General features: G+C 42.7%; 1 long non-coding RNA gene across 1 annotated transcript in view; it reads right to left on the bottom strand.

The window, feature by feature from the left end:
* Positions 1-9,933, bottom strand: part of LOC118149131 (uncharacterized) — a 59,147-nt gene extending 49,214 nt beyond the window's left edge. Inside the window, exons 1-2 of the long non-coding RNA XR_013529491.1 lie at positions 9,786-9,933; positions 8,228-8,359 (exon numbers count right to left, since the gene is read on the bottom strand). This is a non-coding gene — a long non-coding RNA (uncharacterized LOC118149131). The remainder of the gene's footprint in view (positions 1-8,227; positions 8,360-9,785) is intronic.
* Between the last annotated feature and the right edge of the window lie 2,156 nt (positions 9,934-12,089).

Raw genomic sequence — 12,089 nt, 5'->3', positions numbered from 1 at the left:
TCTCTCATTAGCTTTTCCTGCCTTTCCCTTCATTATTCTCTTTATTCTAACTACTGTCATCAGCTCTGAATTCCTTATTCTTTTTGTCTTTTTCTCCACCCGTGGGTCAAAACATAATCCTGGATTGATGTGAATCTGCCTTCGCCATTCATACAGGCAAGATTCCACATACTATTAGGGAAAAATCATTCTCCATGCAAACTGGTGCCACTACAAATTAATGATTCATTGCTTTCAAGAGTAAGTTCAAGTTCCTCTGTGGAATTACAATGAAGGCCTTTTATAACCCAGCTCCAAGTCCCATTGGTTCTACCACTCTTTCTACTCACCCTAACAACCTATCCTCCGAGAACACCCTCCTTGGTTTTGGATACACTGCTCCCTTTGCCTAGCAGTTTTCCTCTTCCCCTTCCTCTGGCTACTTCAGCTCAGGGCATCATCTCCAGGAAACTGCCACCAACCCTACCTCATCTGTCTGGATTGCGTGTTCTTTTTGGTGTCATCAGATTCCATGCTAACCTCTGAAAATGGATCATGCTTTATCGGAGACAGTTGTTTAAACGACTGCCTCCCTAGAGAGGAGTGGACCTCAAAGCTCAGGATGCATAAGCATCATGCAGAAAGTGGATTTTTATTAGGCTTTACACTGAATCCGGGAATCTGAATTTCAGCAAGCAACCCAAATGGTTCTGATGCTGGTGGTTCTGAGAATATACTTGGAGAAACAGCAGATAGAAGCTCTTTGATGCCAGGGGAATATTCTCAAACAGGTTTTTCTCTCCTGTGCTAAGCAGACTGTCTGATAAATGTCAAGAAATGTTTTCTTCAATAAATAATTGTTAAAAGGGTTATCATGTGCCAGGAACACACCCAGGATCTAGGGCACAGACACGGTATTCATTTTCATGGTGCCTACATGGGCCATGTTTGTTGATTGAATGAAGGAGACTCAGATATCTAACAGATTATATCAACAGTCACTTCTGTCAAACCTTATTAACACCCTATAAAATAATATAATTTTTTTCCTCTGAAGCCGTAGCTAAGTTTTAGTAGCAAGATTGCTATGGAACACTACTATGTAGTGGTTTTAAGAGTGAGGACTCTGAAAACTTGGGATTGAATCTTAGCTCAAAAACTTGGAAATGTGCAATCTCTGAACCTCAGCTTCCTCAACATAATATGGGGTTAAAGTAACATGCATGAATTTAACTGGTAATTACCAAGCTCCCCCATGTGCTAACTCACTATTAGGCACTGGGGACAGGCAATAAATCTAGACAAACTCCCATGGCTCTGCAGCTTGTCGCCTAGTAAGGGAGGCAGACAGAGGCAACATCGATTTAAGGCTTCTAGGTCACAGCAGGCAGCTCAGATATTTAAAGTTAATAAATGCTCTGAAGGAAACATGCGGGTGGAGAGCATATCTGTAGGTAGGGGACACTTTGGATGGTGTGGTCAAGAAAGGCCACTCTAAGGAAGTGACATTAACTTCTACTGAAGTCTGAAGATTAGAAAGAACCCATTCTATGTGGGTGGCATGGGAGAAGAGCTTTCCAGGCAGAGTGAACAGCATGTGCAAAGGCCCCGAGACTGGACTGTCTGAGGAACAGAAAGGAGGCTTACATGGCCGCCATGAAGTGATCCACAGAGATGGCGGCAGGGGACGAGAAGGCGGTGGTAGCAGACAGAAGCAACATCAACTTAAGGCTTCTAGGTCACAGCAGGGAGTTAGAATCTTCTAGAAGCACCATGAGACCACTGACATCATCTTAAACTGAGTAACTATTGGTGTTTTGGAAGCACAGAGAAGAGACGCTCCCAAGAAAAACATGGGGAGTGCTGTCAAACACTGACAAAATATTAAGGATGGAGTAAGATGCAAGGATGTGTCTACTATTCATAGATTTGCCAACATAAGAAGGTTGGTGACTTTGAGAATGGAGGACAGAGATAGGAGCTGGACTGTAATGGGTGGAATAATCAATGGGAAATGAGATGATCTTAGACAACTCTGGAAATTTTGCTGTGAATGGGCAGAAAAAGGAGACGGTAGCTGGAATGTTGCCGCACAGGTTAAATGAAATGGCACTCTAACGTGAGGGGCAGGGCCCCTCACACAGGAAGCACATCCCTGTTCTTAACATGATGTGTCCTATCCCTAGTCCCTTCTATGTCTATTCAAAGTTCATTTTTTCCTAAAAATGTTTTCAAACTGTGATTTTCTTATTCGAGTCCTGGAAATGCACATGGTGACTCAGAGAGTCATCCCCAGTTATGAATGACTGTCTTTGGCCACTACAGACAAAAGTTACTTTTTCAGGAATTGTAAATGGAAGGGCTTTGTGTTTTAAGTGGCCTGTCGGAGTGCATTTGGTGCTGGCAGGATACAGTGAGATGACAGCTCATTTCAGCCTGAAAGAGTGCTCTGGGGGTGCTGTCAGGCACATGACATCAGGGAGTAAGTGATCTTTCTCCTTTTTTTCTCTGCCCCTTCTGTCCCAGCTTCATTTTAATTATAGCACAGATGTAAGAGCACCCAGTGAATTCGTGGTCTCAAGATGGGTTTTCTGGCATCTCCATGTGTTCCTGTGACTGTTTGGGAGGGTTGATGCTTGTGGGTTTGTGCTTTTTTTTTTTTTTTTTTGAGACAGAGTTTCACTTTGTCGCCAGGCGCCAGCCTAGAGTGCAATGGCACAATCTCAGCTCACTGCAACATCTGCCTCCCAGGTTCAAGCAATTCTCCTGCCTCAGCCTCCCAAGTAGCTGGGATTACAGGCCCACACCACCATGCCCAGCTAATTTTTGTATTTTTAGTAGAGACAGGGTTTCACCATGTTGGTCAGGATGGTCTTGCTCTCTTGACCTCGTGATCCGCCCACCTCAGCTTCCCAAAGTGCTGGGATAACAGGCTTGAGCCACCACGCCCGGCCATGGTTTGTGCTCCTTTCGGTCTTTCATTTGCTCAGAGACTACCAAACAGACACATTTCCCTAGTTTCCACTATTTAGGAGCACTTAAATGGCCAAAGATTAGCCACAGTGGCAAAATAACAAAGCTACTTGGATAATCTACAACCAAGGTAAACTAGCTATCCTACCGGAAGGTAAAGAGGGCTAAATAGTTTTTGTCCTGAAGTCACGGTAGTGCCTTTCCTCAGAGTACCGGCTCACTCCCCAAGACATCGATTCACGTTTGTGTCAAGACTGGGCAGCATCTAAGTCCTGTGAAAGCATCAGTTGACGCCAGCTTCTTAGTACATGCATCTGTTTATAGCTGGCTGGTTAGCTACTGGTCTGGAAAGACCACAACATTTCTTCTCATCTTCAAGGACACAGGATCATAACCGACCCTATTCTTTTTCTTCCTGCCAGCTGAAAGGCAGCATTCTGAGGCTTCTCTTTGGACTTGTTGCTTCTCAAAATTCTCCCTTGTTGTTTCTCTAGAATAGTCTCTCTTTCCAAAGAAACTTGGTGTATATTGATAACATATCCCATGTATCTGTTACTTCAACCAGTCATTGCCTTGCATTGCCATACAATGTTCTATGTATGCGTCTTGTTTTGCCAACTATAATTGTGAGCCCCTTAATCTTATTAGAACTCCCCCCAGTTAGGTACGTAATACAGGCACTCTGTAAATATTTTTGAATTAGTTTTAATACATTGCTCTACCCTCAAGGATCTTAGAGTTTCACTGGGAAGGCAAGGGATACCCAGGTGAAACAGTTCAATAACAGAGCGAAGTAGCATTAATTCAGTGCCAAACGTGGAAACGTAGACCCAGGAGGTACAATGCTGAGGATGTCAGAGGGAAGTCACCAAGCTGGACCATTCTGAGAAGGCTCCCAATTGCCTGTAACAGTTGTTACTTGTTCTAAGAGAGTAAGTCAGTAGCTGCTTTCAGAGTTGGCTGGTTTTACAAATTAATCTGGCTGTCGGAGTAGCATTACTGCAACTGTCATTTTGTCCTTTGCACACTGATATCTCTGCTTCCCCAAAGGCATTTATTCCACGGACAAGCCCAGCTCCTGGCCCCTAGAAATATCACAACGAAGTTTACTTCTATCCTCCTTTCCCACTCTCCAAAACCCTTTCATCATTCATGTTTTTTTTTAACTTCTGTTTCTGTGAAAAGATTTATCTTTATGGTTCAGCTCTCTAAAAGAAAGAGCTGATAGCATGAGAATGGGCATAGAGAGGATGCATATGCCTTCCTGCACTTCTTTCTGGGTGCTGCACTTGTGCTTTTAATCCTGCTGCTGTCAAGCTCCATTAGGAGATTGGAGCATCAGCCTCCTACCTTTGGGGCCTGGTCTTCCATCAGCCCTGACTGAAATGAGGACGGTGTTTGAGATGGGTAATCAAGCAGAAAGACAGGTTAGGTATCACAGAGAACCCCACCCTAATTCACTATCCTGACGGCACAGTCACCTTATACATCACACAGGGTCATTTATCCTCCCACGTGCAAACACTGGCTGCCATTAGGGGAGGCCATCCGAATGCCATGCGCTGGCATCCATACAGTGAGTTAAAACAGCAGCAGCGGAAGGCTAAGAAATGATTTCCTCTTTCTGGAAATGTAGAACAGTGCAGAAGGAGGAGGACCCCCGACGCCCATCCAAGGAAGCAAAGTTATTCAGATCAATCCTGGTGATCACGGGGTGACAGGTGTTTCAGCCTCACATCTGGCCTCTGACGTAGCTTTAGTAAGAAGCAACACTTAGACTTTCACCTTAGAGGACTAGCAGTAAGTTTCTTGGAACGAAAAGGCCACTTAAGTGACACCCCCGTTCTCTGCATTTGATATGACGCAGAAACCAGTGCCATAGGAAGACTCAGAAGGAGGTGTTTGTGTCTCTAGCTGAAATTAATGCCTCTGTTGCCATCAGTAGACAATATTAAGTGCTCAGCTATTCAAGTTATTGTGCTGGATCTAAAACCAAAATCTATATATTTTTTGTGAGCTCTTAAAGCTCCTTTCTTCAAACTATTTTTTGTGTATAAAAAAGCACCCTTTCATAAAAGAGCTTTTTTCTTAAGGTTCTTTTTGTGAAAAAAAGGCACTGATTTGCATTCAGCAAACCTTGAAAACTGCAAAAGTGACAACAATGAGTAGATGGCACATCAAGGTTCAAATCAGTGTTGGGAAAAAAACTGGAAAGGTTATGAGTGCCAAGTCTGTCTTGTTCCCACAGCTAATTGTTAGAGTAAATGCTTTTTCTTTCAGGAAAGCGCAAGGTGTACATAGAGGTTTCTTTGCTGAGCTAGGTATTTACTTTGGAATTTTTATTTACTTTTTATTTGTTTTATTTAATTTGGAATTAAAATGAATTTGCAAAAGAGAAAAGTTATATATTAGCACCTGCAATTAGTTTTTGGTGACACAAACCTGACATGTTTTTTTGAAAAGGTTAATTGTGCTTTCTTTGCTAGGTTAAAGCAAAGACTTTTCTCACATTGTGTATATATTCAGGGGACAAATATATTTTATATTGGAGGATTAAAACAAACTGAGACAGGATGACCTGGGAAGAGAGAAGGTGTGTACATTCATGAGGTGATATACCATGAAAAACCACAAATGTGAGTTTGGACGTGGAGCAGCAGAGGAGGAAGTGAAGCAGCTGTAAATGTCCAGATGACACTGAAAAAAACATTTCTGATTAGAGCCTCAGAGAGCAAAACTGAATTAAGTAAAGGATTTAGGGTTCTTCTCTAGATGGTGATGGTAACAGTAGCGAAAGCAACTGGAATGAAATTTCAACAGGAAATAGAGCAGTTTGCTCTACAAGGCATGAAATATGAATCCACAAGTGAATTGCTGTGGTAGATTTTTAACTGTAACTTCCAGTACAGGAAGAAAATATTGACTTGTCCTGCCCACTTTGAGCTAAATAAACAATGCTCAGCTCTGAAGCCACCCCAGCAAGATGAAGCACTGCCAGACTGCAGTGTTTGGATCGGCCCCTCATGACTCCCTGTGTCTTCATGCAGTCTGTTTATTTCTAGAATACCATTTTTCTCCCATGTACCCATTTGCCTGTTCATACACTACATAAAGTCATATTTGTCAAGGGCAAATATGACAGCATTGTGAAAAGCACATATTACATCCTTGAAAGCAAAGTGAGATCAGGGTGCCAACCACCAAGTTCAAGGTCTATTTAGATCTTTTTTTCATAATTTAGCCACTTACATACTTGATCCCAATGTGTAAAATGGGCCAATAATCCAGTTCTCATAAACCCACAGATGATCCCAACTATGTGAATTAATTGCCGAATGTGGTAGTGTGTCGGGAAACATAAATAAGTGAGGTCTTGCCTATCTCTAGCAGCTAAAAACAGACCAAAGGCCAACACATTCTATTGCATTAAATCATTCTGCTTTCAGGTTTTACAGCAGTGCAGGAATCACAGAGGTTTCAAATCTGAGTAAGAAATTGCTCCTTACTCATTTACTCAATTACCCCATAGCTGTTTTGTGGCTTTTTGTTCAAGAACAGAATCATCCTTAAATATCATCTGGTGACCCATGCCAAGATGGAAATTGGATGTGAACTTTGCTTTATATGGAAACATAGATGCTCTAAAGCTCTTTGGTGCTGGGCAAAGCTTTATTCAGCACGGGCACGGTTACTATGTCCCCACAGAACCACGCATGTGTTTTGACCCTCAGTTTGCTGTACCAATTACTTTAACTCAACTCAGTCATGACAAATTGAGTTGAGTTAAAGTAACTGGACTGCAGTGGCGCAATCTCAGCTCACTGCAATCTCCGCCTCCTGGATTCAAGTGATTCTTCTACCTCACTCCCCCGAATAGCTGGGACTACAGGTGCCCTCCACCACGTCAGGGTAATTTTTGTATTTTTAGAAGATATGGGGTTTCAAGCACATTGGCCAGACTGGCCTCGAACTCCTGACCTCATGATCCGCCTGCCTCAGCGGATCTGCCTGCCTCAGCCTCCCAATGTGCCCAGCCAGCACATTGTTTTTAAATGAGTAATATTCACTCCCTCCTAAGATAAGAGACCGACCCAGTTGGATCTTGAGAGCAGCTGTGGTGGTTGTAAATGATTGTTTAGGCCAGGCGTGGTGGCTCACACCTGCCATCTCAGCACTTTGGGAGCCTGAGGCGGGTGGATCACTTGAGCTAGGAGTTGAGACCAACCCCGGGGAACATGATGAAACCCCCATCTCCACTAAAAATACAAAAATTAGCCAGGCATGGTGGTGTGTGCCTGTAATACCGGCTACCCTGGAGGCTGAGGCAGGAGAATCGCTTGAACCTGGGAGGTGGAGGTTCCAGTGAGCTGAGATTGCACCACTGCACTCCAGCCTAGGAAACAAAGCAAGACTCTGTCTCAAAAAAAAAAGATTGTTTACATGATTGTTAGTCTCATGTACCAGTGGTCCTGGAGATGAGGGCAGGTGACAGGAGCCATAAGAGGATGTGGACAGAGACCTGCTCAGAAAGGCCACCTATTGAGTGAAAGTAAAAAGGGATTCTTGGCTAGTAATGTGAATATGAAGCACATACTGAGGAGGTAGGAACCAGGACAACTCTCAATATTTTTAAACCCATCATTTATTGCATTCTCATGACACTTATGGCTGGGACCTAGCATCCCCCACGTGTACAACTTAATAGGTAGGGAGTATTTATCTCCCATTTTGCAACTAAGGGATTAGAAAGATTCAGTAACTTTCCTAAGAAAGGATCCAAACCCAGTTTGTCTGATTATAAAGTTCAAACTGTATATCATTTGCCTATTGACCATATTATCTGTTTTTGCAGTATGATTATTTGAAATGCAAATTAAATAATTCCTGGTTCCCAAGCAATGACTATAAAACACAAAATCTTGTCTCAAGAGAGGATGGATGCTTCATTTGTATTATGGAGACCAGAAAAGGGAGGAAATTGTGAAAAACATGTAAAGCTAAATAAATACCAGATAAAATTGAGACCTTCACAGAAGTAGCATGCTCTGTTCCTTACATAATTGATGATACCTTACCAGAATTCTAATTCCAAGGCCTGGTGAGAGAGTGACCCTCCCCTCACCCCCCATAATTTCTGGGAGTTCTCAGAACTCAGCACTCAAATTTCTGTCTCTGTGCTCCTGTATCCATGGGCTACCTCTCTTCTGACCCACTTCAAAACAGGCACAAAGACAACTCTCTTCACTTGGTCCCACACCGCCACAGATTCACTCACCAGAATGCATGCCGTTAGTAGAGAAACTTTGCTGAAGGTTGGGGGACGGTCACAGGAAGGGGTGACATGACGATGCTCAATGTCTTCTCCCGTATCCCTGTATCCACTGCTCTCTCTTCCTCCTTGTTCCTCCTATCCCAGGAATAACAAAATCTTCCTCTAGCCTCATGGAGAACAAGTTTTTGAAAACCTTTTTTTTTTTTTAAGAGACGGCGTCTCCCTCTATCGCCCAAGCTAGAGTCCAGTGGCTGATCTTGGCTCACTGCAACCTCCACCACCCAGGTGCTAGCAATTTTTCTGCCCCAGCCTCCCGAGTAGCTGGGATTACAGGCACATGCCGCCATGCCCGGCTAACTTTTTGAATTTTAGTAGAGATGGGGTTTCGCCATGTTGCCCAGGCTGGTCCTGGACTCCTGAGCTCAGGCAATCCACCTGTCTCAGCCTCCCAAAGTGCTAGGATTACAGGAGTGAGCCACCGAGCCTGGTCAAAAATCAACTTATCCCTAATTTTAGAAAGGTAAACTGGTGCGTTCCTGTTTATTAGCACAACATACCCCAATAGTGTCTGAAGCAGCAAACACATCAATGTTTTTGCAGCAAATGAATAAATATTGTCACCAGGTGATATGAATAAAGGCTTAACTAGCCTCACTGTAGTTTAGAATTGGCCACCAAATCAGATCAACTCAGCTCAAATGTTGCACTCAACAGATCTTTTTCAAACTTGGACTGTCGGAGATTTTTGAAATTTAAGTTGTAAATAAGAGATTGCAGACCTGTATAGGAGAACACCACTGAGCCAGGCTTAATAATCTGGCTCCTGACTAGAGAAAGCTGTCATTTTAATCATTGGCTATACAGTACATGACATCTTTAAAAACTTAAATGCCAGATGGCAGACTTGGCCAAATAAAAGAAATTAAACAAATACTCCTTTTTTATATCTGTCTGAGTCTGTTCAGGCTGCCATAATAATATCACAGACTGGGTGGCTTATAAACAACAGAAATTTATTTCCACAGTTCTGTAAGCTGGGAAGTCCTCAATCAGGGTACCAGCAGGTTCCATTTCAGGTGGAGGCCCGCTTCCTGATTGATAGACGATTCCTTCTCGCTGTGTCTTCACGTGGTGGATGGGACTAATGAGCTCTTTGGGGGTCTCTATTTTAAGAGCACTAATCCCATTCACCTAATCACCTCCCAATGGGCCTACCTGCTAAGACCATCACCTGGGGGGTTAGAATTGTAACACAGAATTTAGATGGGGCTACACAAACATTCAGTCCACTACAGTATTTCAGGAAGCTTCCACCAGATGAACTTGTCTTTTAAGTAAAAAGAATCCCACCCCCACCAATTAGACTGTCCACAGTAAAACTACATTGGAAGAAAGGACTGGCGTTATCAGATAAGAGAGGAACACCTGTTCCAATTGGCCAGGGAGAACAGGTTGATATTTGAGTTTGAGCCCATTCCTGTTACGTGAGGTGGCCTCTATCTGAATGGTCCTTTGAGTTTATATGAAAAGTAAAAGCAAAAAAGTTTACATTAGAACTTACTTTGCTAGAAGGCAGCTGAGAAAGCAAGGTGTGGGCAATTACTTTTTTCCTTGATGTAGCTCTGTAAATCTTCAGCAAGAAGGCAGTTTTCACTCAAGTCCTCCCAGTTTGAACAACAACACATGCAGACAAGCACCTGATTTTGCTTCTGAAAAAGGCAGATTAAATAATTCAGATCCATACTCCCGAAGGGTAAGCTAAAGATAACTAAAAATACTGGATAAAATATGTTTAAATCTTTTTAAAAGCATCCAAGAGTTAATAAGACGTTACTGGCCTGGGTGCGGTGGCTCAAGCCTGTAATCCCAGCACTTTGGGAGGCCGAGGCGGGTGAATCACGAGGTCAAGAGATCGAGACCATCCTGGTCAACATGGTGAAACTCCATCTCTACTAAAAATACAAAAAATTAGCTGGGGATGGTGGCGCGTGCCTGTAGTTCCAGCTACTCGGGAGGCAGAGGCAGGAGAATTGCCTGAACCCAGGAGGCGGAGGTTGCGGTGAGCCGAGATCGCGCCATTGCGCTCCAGCCTGGGTAACAAGAGCGAAACCCCAACTCAAATAATAATAATAATAATAATAATAATAATAAGACATTACTAGCTTTAAGCCCCAAGAAAGGCAGAAATCGAAAGAAATTAGCCTTGTATTTAGGGTCACTTGAGACATTTTGTTACCCTGGTTAGAGGTCAAAAGTTGGAATTCGTGGCTTACCAAAAGTACAGATGTTGCTAAGCCACCTCCTGCTTTGAGTTGGAACCGTAAAGGAGCTACATTCTAAGACAGGGTGGATGCAAGTAGAGCAGCACTCACATTTGGGTGTGGGCTGGATTTACTGACTCGCTCTCAACTGATTTTAGCAAAAGTACCAAGGCTACACAATGGAGAAAGGTGAGTCTCTTCAATAAACGGTGCTGGGAAAACTGGATAGCGACATGTAAAAGAATGAAATCGAACACTTATCTTACACCATACGCAAAATGTAAACTCAAAATGAATTAAAGGCTGAAGGCCTGAAATTACAAAACTCCTAGAAGAAAACGTAGGGAAAAATCTTCTTGATACTGGTCTTGGCAATTATTTCTTGGATGTGACACCAAAAGCATAGGTCACAAAAGCAAAAAGAGACAAGTAGGACTACATTAAACTAAAAAGCTTCTGCACAGCAAAGGAAACAATCAGTGGCATGAAAAGGTAACCTAGGAAAGAAAAAATATTTGCAAACCATATATTTGATAAGGCTTATCGAAATTATATAAGAAATTAATATAACTCAGTGACAAAAAGCAACCCAATTAAAAATAGACAAAGAACCTGAATAAACGTTTCTCCAAAGAAGTCATGCAAATGGCCAAATGGTGTATAAAAAAGTGTTCCACACACTAATCATCAAAGAAATGCAAGCCAGAGCTACACTGAGATATCATCTCAAACCTGTTAGGACGGCTGTTATCAAAACCCCAAAGGTAACAAGTTTTGGCAACATTATAGAGAAACTGGAACTTTTGTACCCTGTTGCTTGGAATGTACAGATACTGTGGTAAATAGTAAGGAAACCATATGACCCAGCAATCCCACTTCTGATTAATATGTTAACAATATTAACATATTAACTTATTAACATACCTAAAAAATCACTATCTCAGAGACATACCTGCATTTCCATGTTCACTGCAGCATTATTCACAATAGCTAAGATATGGAAATAACCCAAATGTCCACTGCCATGTATGGAGAAAAATAGAAGATATGTAAATACAATGAACTACTATTCAGCCTTATAAGAGAAGGAAATCCTGCTATTTGTGACAACCTGGATGAACTTGAAAGAGATGATGCTAAGTGAAAATAAGCCTTTTAGAAGAGGGAAGATATTGCATCATTCCATTTACAGAAGGTATCTAAAATAGCCACTCACAGAAGCAGAGAATAAATAGTGGTTTCCAGCAGCTGGGAGAAAGGGGGAGTGGAAGGTCGTTGTTCAATGGCTGTACAGTTTCAGTTATACCAGATGAATACATTCCAGAGATCTGCCATCCGACGTAATGCTTAGAGTTAACAATGCTGTATTGTGCACTTAGAAGTTTGTTCAGGCCGGGTTCGCGCCTGTAATCCCAGCACTTTGGGAGGCCGAGGTGGGCAGATCACAAGGTCAGGAGATCAAGACCATCCTGGCCAACATGGTGAAACCCCGTCTCTACTAAAAATACAAAAATTAGCTGGGTATGGTGGCGCATGCCTGTAATCGCAGCTACTCAGGAGGCTGAGGCAGGAGAATTGCTTGAACCCAGGAGGCGGAGGTTGCA

This window comes from Callithrix jacchus, chromosome 18 (genome assembly GCF_049354715.1).
Source record: "Callithrix jacchus isolate 240 chromosome 18, calJac240_pri, whole genome shotgun sequence".
Taxonomy (NCBI): domain Eukaryota; kingdom Metazoa; phylum Chordata; class Mammalia; order Primates; family Cebidae; genus Callithrix; species Callithrix jacchus.
This window is presented reverse-complemented; position numbering and strand designations above follow the sequence as displayed.